This window comes from Tamandua tetradactyla, chromosome 10, assembly GCF_023851605.1.
Source record: "Tamandua tetradactyla isolate mTamTet1 chromosome 10, mTamTet1.pri, whole genome shotgun sequence".
In the NCBI taxonomy this organism is placed as follows: domain Eukaryota; kingdom Metazoa; phylum Chordata; class Mammalia; order Pilosa; family Myrmecophagidae; genus Tamandua; species Tamandua tetradactyla.
The window spans coordinates 15,326,307-15,346,041 of record NC_135336.1 but is presented as its reverse complement, the minus strand read 5'-3'; the positions used below and the strand labels follow the sequence as shown (position 1 = coordinate 15,346,041).

The window sequence follows — 19,735 nt, the reverse complement described above, 5'->3', positions numbered from 1 at the left end:
TGAAAGCTAGACAGAGGAGAAAGAGGGAGATTCTCATGGAGGCAAGGAGAAGACCTCTGATGAAGAGGTGAAAAAAAAGAATAGACTCAGGAGGAAAAGTTTTAGTCTTCACAAGGGAGGAAAAGAGAGTGTGGGGAGGTCTCAGCCAAACTGAGAGAGAGAGGGACTTGATTTGGCTCCCACAAGACTTCTGCTAGACACGGGGAGAAGCCCCCAATCAGATTCCAAAGGGCTGATCACCTGCCACCCTGAGCCTTCTTGAATCTGCATGGCATTGAGACAGGTTCCTGCCACCTCCAAGGAGGGAGCCAAAGGCTTAGGGTGAACCGAGGTTTGTGTCCCAGAGAGAGCAGTGAAAATGAAGACATAGGATAGGATAGAAGTGAACCAAGTGAGAAGGAAAAGCAACAGCTCATGGTCAAGACTCCTGGTACTCATCATTCCAGACAGTTGGAAAGAAGTCACTCCTGACTGGTTCGCCAAAATATGTTACCGGATTTTGGTTTACAGGTTCTTAGCTGTGCTGTAAGAAAGAATTCAGAAGCACAGCACAGATAGAGCAAGTAGGTAAGAAATTTATTAAATACACATGCAGAGAAAGGAGAATGCCGGAAGTCTTGCAAGTAAAGAAAGATGGAGGGTGACAGGCAGTGCATATTTTTGTTTGTTTGTTTGTTTGGGTGCATGGTCTGGGAATCGAACCCAGGTCTCCCACATGGCAGGAGAAGTTCATTTGTTTTCAAAAAGAGCTGCTCACTGTTGAGAGTTGGGAAATAGGACCAGTGGCCAGAGCAGCAGGTTGTGAGGGCAAGGTGAAGCTGGAATCAGGAGCCCTTCCTATTCCTGAAGGTTTACATTAAGTCCCACGTGGAAAAAATTTCCCTCCTTTGGATAAGGGCCAAGATGGAGATGGAGAAGCATGCGAGAGGCTGAAAGGGGAGATCCTGGGGTTGGAAGAAGCTGCTGAGTTCTTGAGTTCAACCAGGGGCAGGTTCTGCAAGCTATCCTGGAGTTTGAGAGGCAGGCATGCCTCCTTGACTGTGGGCCTCTGGGGGACTGGATGGACTGGATTAAAGAGACATTAGGATGTATGCTTATTTAACCTCTTAGCTATGTCAAGAACACCTAGAAGGGCATGTGGCCACAATCTAATGTTCTGTTAGCTGATCATGGACAAATACAGAGTTCAGAAGATAGCACAGGCCTTTTTCCCTCTCCTTCTCCTTTGGTGTGGCCTTACGGTTCATGCATATTCGGCTTTGGAGGAGTGTCTAGGACATAACTCACCTACCTCCCTTTACTCCTTTCCATGTGTTTCTTTTCATCCTTCTTCTGGCTGTTCCTTGCCCTCCAGGGAGGTGACCCTCTCCTGGAGAGTTGTCACAGCTCCTTGCGATCAGCCTGAGAATTCCTTTGGATAGGCCCAAGTGTTTGAGAGTCTACAGAGTGAAGCACTACAAGACCTCTGCTCCAAAACGACCTTCCTACTGATGCAATAGAAACATGCTGTCTTGTTGGGGACACATCTCTCTGTGCTTGGCCCTCAGTCACCCACCACCCAGTGGGCCTCTTCCACAGGGGTTGGGCTGAATCCTCTTACATTATGTTTCCTCCTTGCCGTCCTGTTCCCTGTCAGATCAAGCCTTTGGAGCACTGGAATATGGCCCATCTCAGTCAGGACAGGGCACCTTGCTGGAGCCCCAGAACATTAATTGCAGGTCTGGCTATCTGCAAACTTCCGATGGTACAGTAGATGTGAGATAGAATGGGGAGGGCGGCACAGACCAAGTGATGGTCTGGTGATGACTGGAGGCCCTGCAGTGAGAATGAAGGGAGGGCTGTAGCTTTTGAGGTGTAGGAAAGTAGGCCATGAGAATGGGTCTTGGAAATTACTTTGGAAATTAAATGTGCAGGCTTCTTTTTTTCTCTTCAGCTGCTTAGGGTCTGCCTGACAAAATTAAATTATATCTAGGACATCCCACTGAAGTGATAAAAGTCCCATCAGGGAGAGATCCAACTTGTGGATTCATCATTTTCTTTTCTTATAAAAAATGATGATTTTCACCTTTTTTCCCATTTAAAACTAACAAATTCTGAGCATTTGTAACTTATTCTGAGAGATCTTTGTTTTCAAAGTGAAATAAAGTTATTGGAGGGTGAACATACAGCCCTTGGTAACTGATGGTGTTTTTAGAACATGATAGTGATTAAAAAAGAGAGAGAGAGAGAGAGAGATCAGTAGATCTGTTGCTCTACCTGCCTGTCAATCAGTTATCGCTCTATCTCTCCATAGTTCAGGAGAACTTCATTTAAGAAACCACCTTTGACCTGCTTTCAGAATTAAAAATTCTAAAGCAGCCTGCAAGTTGGGTATAGGAATTATTGGGTAACAGCTCTTACTGACAAGGTGGGATATAACAGACTGGCTTTCCTGGACATTTTAACCAATAGGTTGAAGGTAAAAAGAAGGCCCATGTTCCTAAAGGTTTACATTAAGTCCCACGTGGAAGAAATTTCCCTCCTTTGGATAAGGGCCAGGATGGAGATGGAGAAGCATGCGAGAGGCTGAAAGGGGAGAGCCTGGGGTTGGAAGAAGCTGCTGAGTTCTTGAGTTCAGCCACGGACAGGTTCTGCAGGGTATCGTGGAGCAGGTGGTCATGTTACCCCTTCCTCTCTGGATGCTTTTACCTCTGCCCATTCATTCATCCATTCATTCATACAGCAAGCATTTACTGAGCCTCCTGCTTGCAAAGCACTTTGCTAAGACCTGAATATACATAACAGCGAACAAGACAGGCAGGATCTCTCCTTCATGGTGAGTCACAGGCTGGTTGAGTGGTGAGGAGAGACAGACAATAAATCACCAAACACTTAAAAATATCATATCAAGTGGTGATAATTGTTATGGAGAAAATACACTGGGTAATGGGATAGCCAGGACTAGTTGTGCATGTGTTGAGGGGGGGCAGGCAGGGTAAAGGGGGAGTGGTAGCTATCTTTGTAGTCCAGGAATGTCTCACTGAGGAGGTGACATTTGAGTTGACGCCTCAACTCAACTCAAATGAATGGCTAGAGGATCTAGGTACGTGAAGATTCTGGGGTGGAAAAGCCAGTGTAAAGGCCCTGAGGTGTAAACATGTTTGGCATATTTGTGGGATTGGAAGAATGCCAACCTGTAGGTTCACATTTCACATTCATAATATAAGTGGATGAGAAAAGTTTGTTTTCCAGAAAGTCACTGTTTCCTTCATCTGTTGTCGGAGTTGGTTACTAATCTGACTCAGATTGGGAGTGTGTTATGGGTGTTGACCAGCCTGGGAGAAAAGTGGTCTCCTGAATCAGGAGCCTGGGTCTGTGATGGAGCCCTGTGTTAGCTAGGGTTCTCTAGAGAAGCAGAATCAGCAGGAGATATACATAGATATAAAAGTGTCTCACATAACCATGGGAATGTAAGGGTCCAGGGTCCGTAGGGCAGGCTGTGAAGCTGGTGACTCCAATGAAGGGTCTGGAGGAACTCTGTGGGACAGGCTCACTGGCTGAAGCAGGAAGAGTGACTGTCTCTTCTGAATCCTCCTTAAAAGCTTTCCTGTGATTGGATTAAGCATCACTCATTACAGAAGACACTTCCCTTAGCTGATTACAAATGCAATCAGTGATGGATGCAGCCAATATAAACATGATTTAAGTCTATGAACTGTCCTCATAGCAACAGACAGGCCAGGTCAGCGCTTGCCCGATCAGATAATCAGGCACCACCACCTGGCCAAGTTGATACATGAACTTGACCATGGGAGGCCCACTCTGTCACCAACCCCAACTTCATAGCACATCATTCTGTGATGCTTGTTTCCCCCATTTGTCCAGAGAGGAGCTGTGGGGCCAGGGGGAGAATGGGAGATCTGCCTGGTTCCAGGAAGGTGTAAACAGCTCCTCTTTGGGAAGGTGGTGAGTTCTTAGGAGTCCTCTGAAAGACCTGCCATGCTTCTTGAACTCAAAGAAGCTTTACCTCCTTTGTGTCTTCCCTGGAGAAGGCATGAGAGCAGGGGATTGGCACGCGTGAGATGTTATTTCTAAGTGGGATGCAGATATCCACTTACTGAGTTTTTCTGATACATCAAGACCTCTTCAATTCAGAATTTGTGAGAGTTCAGCAGGAGTTGGTCTGAAGCTTTCTTTTCTAAGCTCTGAATTAGAAGAGTTTATCAACAAAATTGTAGGGGCTCTGTTTAATCTACCTAACGGTCTCAATTATTTTAGAAGCATGGGTTCTAAGCTTCAGAAGCATGGATTGCTGAGCATGATGAGTATGGAAGCAACCTTTCTGAGCACAGGCAGCTGCTAGTGGAGTAAGGATCATGGGTGTGGGCTGAGTGGAGCAGGATGTAGGACCTGGAAGCACCTTCCATCCTGGCCAGAGCATTGCTGAGCCAGACAGCTCTGATTACAGCCATATAGTGTGTGGGACCATTTACTGCAGAGCGTATTCTTTCTCAAGTCTAGGTATTCTCATATAGGAAAGGCATTCCAACTGAATTGGAATGGGATGATGATATTATCTTTATTGAACTCCTGCTATATTCCTCCTAAAAGCCCTGTGAGACAGGTATTATGATTCTTTCCATTTTATGGACAAGGAGACTGTGTTTAGGGAGTTAAATATTTTGACCAGGGTTGCCAGGTGAGTAAGAGGTGGAGCTGGCATATGAACCCAGAATGCCTCCCCTGATGCCTGTCCTATGATGGTGTGCCATTTGCCTCTTCATCTCCAGAAGGCGCTGAATGCACAACACTGGAGTGATTCAGACCAAAACAGGATGACCACAGAGCTGGGATGACAAATACCCAGGAGGTCTATTTGCTGACCCCCTGGCAAATGTGCAATCTGTTGATGATGGCAAGTTTTCTTGCTGCAGAATCCTTTCTACCGGGCGCTCTGGCCTGACCCTCAGGGCAAGCTGAAACCTGTTTGTGGTTCTTGCCTGTAGGTGGATTCTAGCATTTGGCCAAGTGCTCCAGGAATGTTAGGTTTGGATAGGTTTCCCAGAGCTTTGTGCTGTCACTCTTCCCTCCAGTACCTCTTTCTAGGGATAGTCTCTGATATAACCTGGAGTGGGGAGGGGTGGACACAGTGCTTGTCCCACAGCCGTCCTGCAGCAGCCATTCTTCAAACAGGCCTGGGTGTTCCTGTCATCTTGTTGTGCTCGGGGCCAGTCCTCCCCACTTCTCCTTGGCTCCAAAGCATGGCCTGAGCTGACTCTGGGAGGGAGTTGATGTTGAGCTAAGGGCTTGATCTGGGTTTATGGCCCCTGTCACATGTCTAGGGACAGTGCCCTATCTGTGCCAGTGGGCTGGCTGGCATGGATGCCTCCCCTGCCGGCGCAGGGCTCTACCGCTCCCAGCAGCTTTGGCTTCCCTAGGTCCAAAGTGTGGGGATGTCCTGTACGTGATGGGATACGAGGCAAGATCTCTCTCTCTCCCTCTCCCCAAAACTGTCCTTTCCACGAATTGAGTCTACAGTCTTCTTTTTTTGAGGGGAGGGGGCAGGGTGGGGAGAGGTAAAGCTTTAATTTCTCCAATTTTCTTCCAAGTCAACCTATTACTAGGGTTTTCATGGCACAGGAAGAGGTAGTAGCTCCACAGGGGCACACTTGGGGTTGATTTTGATGATGCTTCCGGTCAGGGCAGTGCCCCTGAGTCTCAGCACCTGTTTCACTTTGAGCTCAGGCTTCGGGGGAGGAAATGCACCTCGGCTTCTGTCTATGAGTTCAGGCAGGAGCAGTGGTGGTTTTGAGAGAGGTGTCAGGTACTCCGAGGACTCAAGAACCTGGGCTGCATTTTGTGCCACTGGGGTTGTCTCTTTTGAGTTAAAATAGCTTTTGTAGGTGACTCTAGGATGAATACTAGACATTCTGAATCTATAGTAATGAACTTTCCAAGTATAGGCCCAGGTTTAATTAAGGCTCAGAGGGCAGAATAAGTGTCTAGACACACCAGTTCTTAAAACGGGCAAGTCATTTCCAACAGGAAATTGAGGCAGAAGTCAATCTTACGGTGTGGTCTGTACAAAAATCCACAAAAGCTGAACTCAGTGTAATTAGTCCACTCAGATGCTTCATTTTTAAAAAAAAATATTTTTATTGATAAATCTTAACATAGAAACATTCCATACATGATGTACAATCAGTGGCTCACAGTATCATCACATGGTTGTATATTCATCACCATGATCATTTTTAGAACATTTGCATCACTCTAGGAAAGAAAAGAAAAAAGAAAAAACTCATGCATGCCATACCCCTTACCCCTCCCTCTCATTGACCACTAGTATTCCATCTACTCAATTTATTTTAACCTTTGTTCCCCCTATTATTTGTTTATTTTTATCCATATATTTTACTCATCTGCAAATGCTTCATGTTTGCATTTTCATAGCGTTCCTGTGATATGTATCATCTTTATCTTGAATGTCCTTCCCCATTTGTTTTGCCATTTAATAGTCGTTATGCCACAGGGCATTTACTGGCTCCGAGAGTTGTGCTGTGCCGCCTCCGCTGCTGCCAGCCTCCTCGCTGGCCAGATCTTCTGTGGTCAGCAACTGCCACACACCTGGTCTACAGTCTTTAATGTTTTGTTCCCCATTTTATGTAAGAGCTTATTTATTCTTTTTCCATGTGGGTATTTATTATTTGTATAGATACATAAAAGTGATTCTCTTATTTTAACATATGAAGAATATATATGAATCAGAAAAAGTACTTAGTCTGACCAGAAGGAAAATGGTCATGGCTATTTTGAAAATAGCAGTAAATATAAGCCAACACATATAAATCATGACAGGTGTACATCTCACTCTTGACAAAAATAAGTTCTATTTTTACATTAATGCTTTATTATCAGTTTTTATATTAGATCCTCCGACCTTATTTACGTTTACTATGAAATTTCTATCAGCCTGAGTCTGCAGTGTTTTATGTTATGCAGTGCTCTCTCAGTTACATGCTTTATTTTGAACAACAAAGTACTATTCGAGGACTCGAGCCTGAAGCAACCTCAGCCATTGGTGAGTGGGGGCGCTTATGAAAGTCACCTGACAGCGTTGACTGAAAATAAAGAGCAGGCAAAGAAATTTAACACAGATTCAGTCATTATTCCTGGGGATCTGACTTCACAGTTATAAGTGTGGAATGCTGTTATAGACAAGCCCTTTGAGATCACAAATAAGAGGAAGATAGCGAGTGGCTAGTCAATGGTTACAAATGTGTGTAGGGTGCTGAGAAAGCCGACTGCCGTAATGACATGAAAATGGGCTCTGGGGGCTGGAATGACATTTCTCCTAATGGTGTCTTCCAGTTCAGAGAGCTGTGTCCAGAACGTCTGAAACAGATGATGAGGCAGAGGTGCTCTGGAAAACTGTTCTAGAACTTGACTTGACGACATTAATGTGGAGGGTGCACGTGAAGGGTTTGAAAAAGAAAATATGTAAATGGGAAGTGGTATTTTAGAATTAATAGGTTTTTAAAATTTGAATATGTGTATGTAAATAATAAAAGTTATAAGAAGTCACTTAGACTATTTCATCTACTTCCCTAAAACTCATATTCAAGTTGGCACAAACCATGGTTTTGAATCTTCTCATTGGCCAGTTTGAATCTGGGAAACACCTTATAGCCTTGATTTTCTAGGTTATTTGGCAGTTTTTCCTGCAGCTCCTGATGTGGGGGATTTGAAAGGGAGGAGGAGAGGACGGAGAGGTGGCATTTTCTCTACCCCTGTCCCTCTCCTCTTATCTCTCTCCATTGCTTCCTTTGCTTCCCCTTGCCAAGCACCAGATTGAGGGCTGGACTGGGCTGGGGGCTTTGGAGTGTGCTGGGCTCCCACCCCACCCTCTCTCAGAGAGATCATGATTTGCAAACCCATTTTTTGGCATTGGGAGGCATGGGCTTTTAAAAAATATATATATATACATATTATAAAATTTAAATGTGGAAAATCAGAGTTCCCACAATACTCCTTGCATTGGTGTGGTAGGCAGGCCATGGGTGTTTTGATTCCTACTTGCAGTGTCTGTGATTTACTTTTTTGCTGTATAAAGTGTTCCATGAAATATGCTAATTTATCTTTAAGTAAATTTGCTATATGAAAGATTCATTTGCAAGAGCTCCACTGTATAACTCTTGGAATAAAGCACTGAGTACAGTGTGTCCTCATAAATCTATTAATGCTGATGGATATAATTGTCTCCTGTGGAGCTTGGGGCTGAGGTGGGGGCTGAGGTAGGGAACAAACCAGCTGCTGATTTCTCTTTACTTCCTCTAGCTTGGGCGTGACCAGCTTGGCTGTGCTGTGTGTGTAGTTGTACATATCCCTTCTCTCTCTTCCTTTTTAATGAATATAGAGACTTCCAATTCTTTGAGGACCCTTTTGTTGGCTTCTTGCTTCTTGTCCAAGTCCGGTGGTGGTTTGGAGGTGTAATGAGGCTCAGGGGAAAGGAGGACTCATGAGTAAGGACTGATGTGTGAGAAGAGGGGATTCAGGGGACTGCAGAGGGGGAAGGCAGACAGGATGTGAACACTTGGGAATAAGTGCAGTGTGGCAGCCCCTGAGTGGGTGATTTACGTGCTTGTCCCGCACAATCCTCACAGCAACCATAGGAGGTAGTTATCCAGATCCCTAGTACACGTGAAGACATTGAGGCTCGGAGAACTTCAGTCTTGCCCTAAGTTTATTAAACTTGTATTTGATGGCATGTCAGGTGCCAATCACTGCCTCTGGTCTCAATGAGTGCTCCAGCTGGTGGATTTAGAAACAGAGACCTGCAGGGAGTCAGAGTAAATGAAGTCTTCCCTAACACAGGGTGCAAGAAGGGCGTAGCTAATTGTAGGAGGCTATGCGAAGGTGGGAGGGTGTCCAAGCAAGTTGGAAGACTAGGTAGGCATTTACCAGGCAGATGGGGGCTGTAAAGGGAGAGAAGAAATGGGAGAAGGAGTTCCAGACAGTGGGAAAAGAACAGGTATAAATATACAAGGATATGAAATGTCAGGGTGTGGCAGGCAGGGTGGGGAACTGGCTGGCTGAGTCCTGCCTAGGCACCAGAGGAGAGGGCAGGAGAGTCAGTCAGTAATGCAGGGTTGTGTAGTTTTGCTGGGGGGCTTGGACTGTAACCAAGGGCACTGAGGGGCCATGGAGGTTTCGAAGTCGAGGAGAGAAATAAATGAATTTATATGCTTGAAAAATTACTCCAGAGGCACAATGGAGGCTGGTTTGGAGGGGCCAAGGCAAGAGGTAAGGAATCGTCTCAGGGTTTATTATGAGCATAGTGCTGGTTTGAAACTGTCACGTACCCCAGAAAAGCCATATTCTTTAATCCTTATTCAATATTGCTGGGTGGGAGCTTTTTTATTGTTTCCATGGAGTTGTGACGCACCCAGTTAGAGGTGGTAACTTTTGATTAGATGGTTTCCATGGAGATGTATTGCCACCCATTCAGGGTGGGGTTTGCTTACTGGGGCCCTTCAAGCGGGAACCATTTTGGAAAAGCCTTCGGTGCAGACAGAGCACTGAAATGAAATGAGGAGAGAAAGCTAGCAGACATCACCATGTGCCTTCCCAGCTGAGAGAGGTGTTCCGATCCCATCTGCCTTTCTTGAATCAAGGTGTCTTTTTCTGGATGCCTTAGTTTAGACATTTTTATAACCTTAGAACTATAAACTTGCAACTTAATAAATTCCTTTTTTAAAGCCATTCCATTTCTGGTATATTGTATTCCAGCAGCTTTAACAAACTAAAACAAGTGGGCAGTGAGGAACTCACAGAGGTTGCACTGAAAAATGGGCAGGGGTGGTAGGGAGTGAAGTGTTGAAAGATATAATTTGGTGTTTGTGTTGGGAAATAGCAGGAACTGTCTAGATTTCCCATCTCGGGTTGAGAGGGCCCAAAACAGAAAAAAATCAAAGGAAAAAAGTAGTCAGAAAAATGTAAAGGAAAACAAAATATTAGAAGAGAAATGTCAAGTAACTTTAGAAGGGCTTTTATAAGGAGATAAAATAATTAAAGAGTTACATAAAATGCATTAGTGAAGGATGAGGACTAAGGTGGTATGAAAGTTTTTAAAGTTAAGTACTTTAGAAGTTTAAATAGACTTAAGGAAAAAACGTCAATGTCTAAGTTAGCAAAAAAACAAAACAGGGTTCTCTCCAAAAGGAGGCTCTGAAAGTAGGGAAGAGGGCAGGCCACGGTGGCGCAATGGCAGAGTTCTCGCCTGCCGTGCCAGAGACCTGGGTTTGCGTCCCAGTGCCTGCCCATGTAAAAAACAAAAACAAACAAAAAAAAAGTAGGGAAGAGCAGACAGGTAGGTTTCTCACCATTCCAGAGCTGTGAGAGCTGGTTTTCTAATGATGTAACAGAAGGCTCCAGCAGTGCAGGGAAGTGTGGGCCTTGGCGGGTGGCACCGTGAGACCAGGAGAGGAAGCAACCCGGTACAGTAAAGGGAAAGGACAGAGGGTGGGTGATAGAATGGAGATGTCAGAGAACTTCTCAGATACTGTCCACACCTGTCTCTTCTCCCCCTGGCAGGGCCGCAGGCAGCACGAAGGACCCAGGATTTGAGTGGCACCCTGTCCACGTAGGTCCTTGGCCTGTGAGTTGGCCTGGTGTGGGTTGAGCTGGGGAGAGACTAGCAGTGTGGCAGCCTTGCTGGCCCATCCTGTGTTTCCTTTGGCTGCCAGGGAAGATGGGGATTAAAGGATTGTCGGTAGATTTCTTACGACCGTTGGGGAAGAAGGAGAAGGAACATCCAGGTTTCTCGTTTGGCCTGAATTTACTGAGCGTCTCTTGTGTAGTGTTCTAGAGGTTGTGGGGGACATAGAGCAACAGAGAAAACCTCCAAGACCCGAGAGCAGAGTTCCTGGTAATTTGGCATGTTTTATAAGGCCAGAGTTGCATGTGTGATGGGTTTATAATCTGGGACAATGTCTAACCAGGAGAACCAGTTAATTAAGGGCCCTGTTAGTTCTTTAAATTTTTTTTCATTTTTTTAAAAATAATGAAAGCATTTAAATATTTACATTTTCTCTGGATCCAGCTTTTGCCATATCCTGTTCATTTCATGTGTCAGGTTGTCATTTTACTTTTTAAATTAGCCTTAAAAAATTTTATCTTATTAGAGAAGTTGTGGGTTTACAGAACAATCATGCATAAAATATAGGATGCCTGTATACCACCCTGCCACCAATATCCTGCATTGGTGTGGAGCATTTGTTACAATTGATAATAGCACTTTTTTTTTAATAGTAGTTACCTTTGTTATAATTGTTGAAAGATTATTAAAATAGTGCTATTGGGTGGGCCATGGTGGCTCAGCAGGCAGAATTCTTGCCTGCTGTGCTGGAGACCTGGGTTCAATTCCCGGTGCCTGCCTGTGCAAAAAAAAAAAAAAAATAGTGCTATTGACTATCATCTATTAGATGTATTTTTCCCCATATACCACCCTATTCTTAACACTTTGTATTAGTGATATGCATTTGTTATAATTCATGAAAGAACATTATAAAACTTGTGCTAGTAAGTATAGTCCATCATCTACCATAGGGTTCACTGTTATAAAGTCCTATGTTTTACCTTTTTGATTTTTCTTTTAGCAACATATACACCATAAGATTTCCTCTTTTAACCACATTCACCTATATAATTCAGTGCTGTTAATTTCACTTGGAATAATGTGCTACCATCACCACCATCCATTTCCAAATATTTACAATCAACCTAAATAGAAATTCTGAATAAATTAAGCATCCACTCCCCTTTCTCTGACCCAGTCTACCCCTGGTAACCTATATTTTAACTCTATGAGTTTGCTTATAATTAGTTCATATCAGTGAGATCATACAATATTTGGCCTTCTATGTCTGGATTATATCACTCAGCATACTGTCCTCAGAATTCATGTTGTCTCAGGTATCAGGATTTCATTCCTTCTTAGGGCTGAATAATAGTCAATCATATACATACCACATTTTGTTTATCCATTCATCAATTGGTGGATACTTGGATTGTGTCCTTCTTTTGGCAGTTGTGAATAATGTTGCTATGAACATTGGTGTACAAATGTCTGTTCGTGTCCCTGCTCTCAGATCTTCTAGTTATATACTGAGTAGCAAAATTGCTGCGTTATAGGCCAACTTAATATTTAATTTACTGAGAACCCACCAAACTGTCTTCCACAGCTGCTGTACCATTTTACATTCCTGCCGGCAGTGAATAAGTGTTCCTATTTCTCCACGTCCTCTCCAACACTTATAGTTTCCTGTTAGTTCAATAACGGCCTTTCTAATGAAAGTGAGATGATATCTCATTGTGGTTTTCATTTGCATTTCCCTAATAGCTAGTAAAGATGAGCACCTTTTCATGTGCTTTTTAGCTGTTTGTATTTCTTCTTTGGGAAAATGTCTATTTATGTCTTTTGCTCATTTTATAATAGGGTATTCATCTTTTTATTGTTGAGTTGTATGATTTCTTTTTATATTTTGAATATCAAACCCTTAGCAGATATGGGGTTTCCAAATATTTTCTCCCATTCAAGTTGGTTTCCTCTTCACCCTTTTGACAAAAAAGTCCTTTGAAGCACAGAACTATTCAGTCTCGAGGAGTTCCCATTTATCTATTTTTTCTTTCATTGCTCATGCTTTGGATGTAATATCTAAGAAGCTACCTCCTATCACTAGGTTTTGAAGATGTTTCTCTGTATTTCCTTCTGGAGTTTTATAGTATTGGCTCTTATATTTAGGTCTTGGTGCACTTTGAGTTAATTTTTTTACAGGGTGTGAGGCAGAGGTCCTTTTTCATCCTTTTGGTTAAGTTTATTCCTCAATACTTGATACTTTTAGTTGCTATTGTGAATAGTTTTTTTTTCTTAATTATCCCCCAATAGCTCATTATTAGTGTGTAGAAACACTACAGATTTTTGCATGTTGATCTTGCATCCCGCCACTTTGCTGAGTTCATTTGTTAGTCCAAGTAATTTTGTCATTGTTTTTTCGGGATTTTCTAGATATAGGATCATGTCATCTGAAAAGAATGAGAGTTTTACTTCTTTTCCAACTTGGATAACTTTTATTTCTTTTTCTTGCCTAATTTCTCTAGCTAGATCTTCTAGTACAATGTTCAATAATGTGCCAGTGGGCATCCTTGTCTTGTTCCTGATCTTAGAGGGACAGCGTTTAGTCTCTCACCATTGAGTATGATGTTAGCTGTGAATTTTTCATATTTGCCCTTTATTATGTTGAGGAAGTTTCCTTGAATTCTTACCTTTGGAGGTATTTTTATCAAGAAAAGAGGCTGGATTTTGTCAAATGTCTCTTCTGCATCAATCGAGATGATCATGTGGTTCTTCTGTTTTGATTTGTTAATGTGCTGTATTACACTGATTGATTTTCTTGTGTTGAACCACCCTTGCATTTCTGGAATAAAACCCACTTGATTGTGGTATAAAGTTCTTTTAATGCGCCATTGGATTTGCTTTGCTAATATTATTTGAGAATTTTTACACCTGTATTCACTAGGGAGATGGGTCTGTAGTGTTCTTTTTTTTATTAATTAAAAAAAATACAAGAAAGAAACACAAACATTCTTAACATATTCTCATTCCATTCTACATATATAATCAGTAATTCACAATATCATCACATAGTTGCACATTCATCATCATGATCATTTCTTAGAACATTTGCATCAATTCAGAAGAAGAAATTAAAAAACAACAGAAAAATAAAACGAAAACAGAAAAACAATTATACATACCATAGCCCTTACCTCTCCCTTTCATTGATCACTAGCATTTCAAACTAAATTTATTTAACATTTGTTCCCCCTATTATTTATTTTTATTCCATATGTTCTACTCGTCTGTTGACAAGGTAGATAAAAGGAGCATCAGACACAAGGTTTTCACAATCACACAGTCATACTCTGAAAGCTATATCATTATTCAGTCATCCTCAAGAAACATGGCTACTGGAACACAGCTCTACATTTTCAGGAAGTTCCTTCTAGCCTCTCTGTTACATCTTGGATAACAAGGTGATATCTACTTAATGTGTAAGAATAACCTCCAGGATAACCCCTCGACTCTGTTTGGAATCTCTCAGCCATTGACAAACTTTGTCTCATTTCACTTTTCCCCGTTTTGGTCGAGAAGGTTTTCTCAGCTCATTCTAGAGTTTTTCTTAATCACTTGATGCTGAGTCTCAGCTCATTCTAGGATTGCTATCCCATGTTGCGAGGAAGGTCCACACCCCTGGGAGTCATGTCTCATGGAGACAGGGTAGGGTGGTGAGTTTGCTTGTTGTGTTGGCTGGAGAGAGAGGCCACATCTGAGCAACAAAAGAGGTTCTCTTGGGGGTGACTCTTAGGCCTAATTTTAAGTAGGCTTGACCTATCCTTTGTGGGGTTAAGTCTCATATGAACAAACCCCAAACCTGGGGGCTCAGCCTATAGCTTTGGTTGTCCACAGTGCTTGTGAGAATATCAAGAATTCGACTTGGGGAGGTTGAATTTTCCCCCATTCTCACCATTCCCTGAAGGGAACTTTGCAAATACTTTTCCACTCACTGATCAGATTACTCTGGGATTCATCGGAGCATCACTCTGGACAAACCAACAAAATCTCATGTCCAACCCAAGGTTCCATGTACTTATGTTGTTCAACCAACTATCTACATAAGTTATATTAGGAGATGCACTAGTCAAAATATAAATTTTGTACCAAATAAACATTTTTTGCTTTAGTCTTACACATAAGTTGAAATTTTAAAATATTGGTTACCATCTATTTTCAGCACCCTGCAGTAATGACATTCCTTTGTTCTTCCTCATGCAAAAACATTTTTAAACTTGTACATTTAGTCACCCTCATTATACACTCTAGGCATTCCTAGATTATACCATCACAATCTTTATCATCTTTCTTTCTGATTTCATTTATGCCCCCAGCCCTCCTCCCTCTATCATTCTCACAACTTCATTCAGTGTTTTAACATAATTGTATTACAGTTAGGTAATATTGTGCTGTCCATTTCTGAGTTTTTATATTCAGTCCTGTTGCACAATCTGTATCCCTTCAGCTCCAATTACCCAATATCTTACCCTATTTCTATCTCCTGATGGTCTCTGTTACCAGTGAAATATTCCAAGTTTATTCACTAATGTCAGTTCATATCAGTGAGACCATACAGTATTTGTCCTTTTGTTTTTGGCTAATCTCACTCAGCACAATGTCCTTAAAGTCCATCCATGTTGTTACATACTTCATAACTTTATTCTGTCTTACAGCTGCATAATATTCCATTGTATGTATATGCCACAGCTTGTTTAGCCACCCATCTGTTGATGGACATTTTGGCTGTTTCCATCTGTTGGTAATTGTAAACAATGCTGCTATAGACATTGGTGTGCAAATGTCCGTTTGTGTCCTTGCCCTCATGTCCTTTGAGTAGAGACAGCATATAGATGGGTCCTGTTTTTTAATCCATTCTGCCAGTCTATGTCTTTTGATTGGTTATTTTAATCCATTAAGATTTAGTGTTATTACTGCACGGGTAGTACTTTCTTCTACTATTTTGCCTTCTGGATTTTATACGTCATATCTGATTTTTCTTCTTTTTATCTTTACTCATAGTCTTCCTTTCTACACTCTTCACCACACCTCTCTCTTCTGTCTTTTTGTATCTGTCTCTAGTGCTCCTTTTAGTATTTCTTGCAGAGCTGGTCTCTTGATCACAAATTCTCTCAGTGATTTTTTTGTCTGAAAATGTTTTAATTTCTCCCTCATTTTTGAAGGACAGTTTTGCTGGATATAGAATTCTTGGTTGGCAGTTTTTCTCTTTTAATAATTTAAATATATCATCCCACTGTCTTCTTGCCTCTATGGTTTCTGCTGAGAAATCTATGCATAGTCTTATTGGGCTTCCCTTGTATGTGATGGATTGGTTTTCTCTTGCTGCTTTCAAGATTCTTGCTTTCTCTTTGACCTCTGACATTCTGATTAGTAAGTACTTGGAGTATGTCTATTTGGACCTATTCTCTTTGGGGTACGCTGCACTTCTTGGATCTGTAATTTTAAGTCTTTCATAAGAGTTGGGAAATTTTCAGTGATAATTTCTTCCATTAGTTTTTCTTCTCCTTTTCCTTTCTCTTCTCCTTCTGGTACACCCACAATACATATATTTGGTTGCTTCATATTGTCATTCAGTTCCCTGAGTCCCTGCTCATATTTTTCCATTCTTTTCCCTATATTTTCTTTTTCTTGTCGGATTTCAGATGTTCCGTCCTGCAGTTCACTAATCCTATATCCTGCCTCTCGAAATCTACCGTTGTAGGTTTCCATTGTTTTTTCATCTCTTCTACCATGCCTTTCATTCCCATAAGTTCTGTGATTTTTTTCTTCAAACATTCGATTTCTTCCTTTTGTTCATTCCTTGCCTTCTTTATATCCTCCCTCAATTCATTGCTTTGATTTTTGATGAGGTTTTCCATGTCTGTTCGTATATTCTGAATTAATTGTTTCCTCATTTGAATTGCTGGTTTGTTCCTTTGACTGGGCCATATCTTCAATTTCTCTAGTGTGATTTGTTATTTTTTGCTGGCATCTAGGCATTTAATTACCTTAATTAGTTTATTCTGGAGATTGCTTTCACTTCTTTTACCTAAGGTTTTCTTGCTGGATGAATTTGTTGTCTATCTGTTCTTTGACATTCTGTTCAGCTTTATCTGGACCTCTAGCTTAAGGGAGAATTTTTCAGTTATTGTTTCTTGCCCTGCTTGTATGGTGCCTTTTTACCCCCACCCTTAGGAGGGTCTACTTAGGTATTATAGACCCCAGTGGGTTTTCCCAGACCAAACTGGCCTCCTATCAGGAGGAAAAAGTCACCTGCTGGGTGAGACCAAGCAGGTTGACAGACTTTCCTGTGAAGTCTCTGGGCTCTGTTGTTCTTATCCTGCCAAGTATGTGGTACTTGTCTGCCTGCAGTCCCACCAGCATAAGATGATGCGGTACCTTTAACTTTGGCAGACTGTCCCTGGTGGGGGCATGGTGGAGACAGAGGAGAGGTTGTAGGCTGGTTTTAATGGCTTCAAATTTCCAACCCCTGGGGTCTGAATTCCTTGAGGCAGGAATTCCACCTGAGTTGGGCTTCACCCCTTCCCTGGGGGAGGCACAGGCTGCAGACAAGCCCTCAAATGAGCTTGTTTCTGCCTTCTATGCCTGGGGCAGTTGCAGCCTGAGAAGTCCTGCTGCTATATCCAAAGGCAGTCAAGCCTTTATAGAACAAAGCCATAAAAACCTATTTCCTTTTTTTTTTCTTTCTCCGTCAGCCCTGCCCCCTGGCACCGGGGCAGAAATGAGCGACCTCCACTTTGACCAGGTTCATCTGAGCTGGGGGCCTATTTTTAGTAGTCAGAATTTGTTAATCAATTCCACAATTGGCATTTGGTTGGGCTTAGCCCCTGGTGCTGGCAAAGTCTCTTTCCTTTCCCCTCTGGGAAGCAGCCTGTGGGGGAGGGGCGCCAGCCTCCGCAGCTTGGGGAACTCACGGTTCTGGGTGGGCTCGCAGCTGGTCCAGCTGGTCCAGCCTGGGGTACGCTGTGTGTCCAGTCACTGGCGTGAACCCAGGAGCTCTTCTGTACTGTTTCTGGTTATTTAGTAGTTGTCCTGAAGGACGAACTAAAATTCACACATTGCTAAGCTGCCACTTGGCCTGGAAGTCCTGTAGTGTTCTTTCTTGTAGTGTCTATATTAGGCTTTGGTATTAGGATGATGTTGGCTTCATAGAATGAGTTAGGTAGTGTTCCCTCTTTTTCAATTTTTTGGAAGAGGTTGAGCAGGAATGTCATTAATTCTTGGAATGTTTGGTAGAATTCTCCTGTGAAGCCATCTGGTTCTGGGCTTTCTTTGTAGGGAGGTTTTTGATGACTGATTTAACATCTTGACTTGTTATTGGTTTGTAGATGTCTTCTATTTCTTTGTCAGTGTAGGTTGTTGTGTATTTCTAAGAAATTGTTCATCTAAGTTGTCTAGTTTGTTGGCATATAGCTGTTCATAGTATCCTTTTAAGATCTTATTTATTCTTTGTGGTCCATGGTAATGACCCCATCTAATTACTGATTTTATTTATTTGCATCGTCTCTCTTTTTGACTGTGTCAGTCTAGCTAAGGGTTTGTTGACCTTATTGATCCTCTCAAAGAACCAACTTTATGTTTTATTGATTCTCTCTATTTTTTTTTGTTCTCCATTTCATTTATTTATGCTTTAATCTTTGATTTACATATTTATATCTTTTAAAAAGTTTGCAAAATTTTCTGTGACTATTTTCTCAAATCTTCTTTCTGGTTCTGTACTCTTCTCCTTCTGGAACATCTATGATTTGTATATTTGTGCAGTTTGTGTTGTCAGTCACTTCTCTGAGATCAAGTTAAATTTTTTTTCCATTTTTTTTTCTTCATTTGTTCTTTGTGCTTTTGGAATTCAGTCACTCCCGTTTAAGTAGATGGGACATTCATAGTTTATTTCTTGTATGATATATATATATATATATATATATATACACACACACATACATACATCTGAATATAAATTAATATAAATTAAGGCCTGGGTTTGGGTGTTCTTTGGGTGGTTCAGTCAAAGAGGTAAGGCCACCAGCTGGCTCACAAGAAGTGTCCAGTTCTTGGAATTTTGCCAGCCTTGAATTCATCAATCATTTCTTCAATATCTTTCAGAGTCAGATCTTCATAATAGTTGTCATTTATTTGAACCATTGGTGCATTTACACAGGCCCCTAAAGATTCCACCTCTATATGAGTGAACAGTTTGTCAGGTGTAGTCTCCCCAACTTTTATCCCCAACTTTTTCTGAATGGCCTCTAGTATGCTGTCAGAATGTTGAAGTATGCAAGGTGTAGTAGTGCAGACCTGAATGTGATACTTTCCAACTTGTTTTCAATTATACATTATATAAGAAGTTGCTACTTCATATACTGTCATTGGGGGCACTTATAAAACTTCAGCAACCTTTTTCATAGCAGAAATGGGCAACCATCCATTTTGTCTTTGGGCTAAATCCAGGACTGGAAGCACAGCTGCTACTTTAGACCCATCTGGATAGTTTTTTTACAATTGCCTCTATCCTCTTACAGTTTTCTGGTGTGAAATCAAATGGAGTGTCTGGGTTATTCTCAGGAGTATCTCTATGCACAAATAAGGCTCCTCCAGCTCCATTTTGCACAGCTGTATTATGCACATTCCTTGTATGTGTCTCCCACTGGGTAGTGAGGCCAGCCACCCAGGCCCAAAGCACCGTGGAGAATATGGTGGACCAAACTTCTAGTATATTTATAATTTCATCTATAGTATCTTTCATTTTTTGTAAGATCTGCTGTTTTTCTGTTTATCCTTTCAAATTATTTTTATACTCTTCTAGTGTCTTCTTGATATGCTTTATCTCTTTAACCAGCTTATTGAGGTTATTTAGGAGATTTATTAAAATATCTTTGATTAGTTCTTTCAAATTCCATGTCTCTACTAACTTTTTAATTTGATCTTTTGACTTGCCTGTATCTTCTTTCTTGATGTACTTTATAATTTTTTGCTGGTTTCTGGGCATCTGATTATCTTGATAATATTATTTTGAAAGTTGGTTTCCCTCTCTTGTCTAAGATTGCGTTTTTGCTTGGGTTTGCATTGAAG

At 41.7% G+C, this 19,735-nt stretch overlaps 1 protein-coding gene and 1 pseudogene across 3 annotated transcripts in view; one reads left to right on the top strand and one right to left on the bottom strand.

Annotated features, from left to right (window-relative positions):
• Positions 1–19,735, top strand: part of XXYLT1 (xyloside xylosyltransferase 1) — a 276,716-nt gene that overhangs the window by 73,492 nt on the left and 183,489 nt on the right. The window lies entirely within an intron of this gene.
• On the bottom strand, positions 18,625–19,409 carry LOC143648809 (NADH dehydrogenase [ubiquinone] flavoprotein 2, mitochondrial pseudogene; annotated as a pseudogene).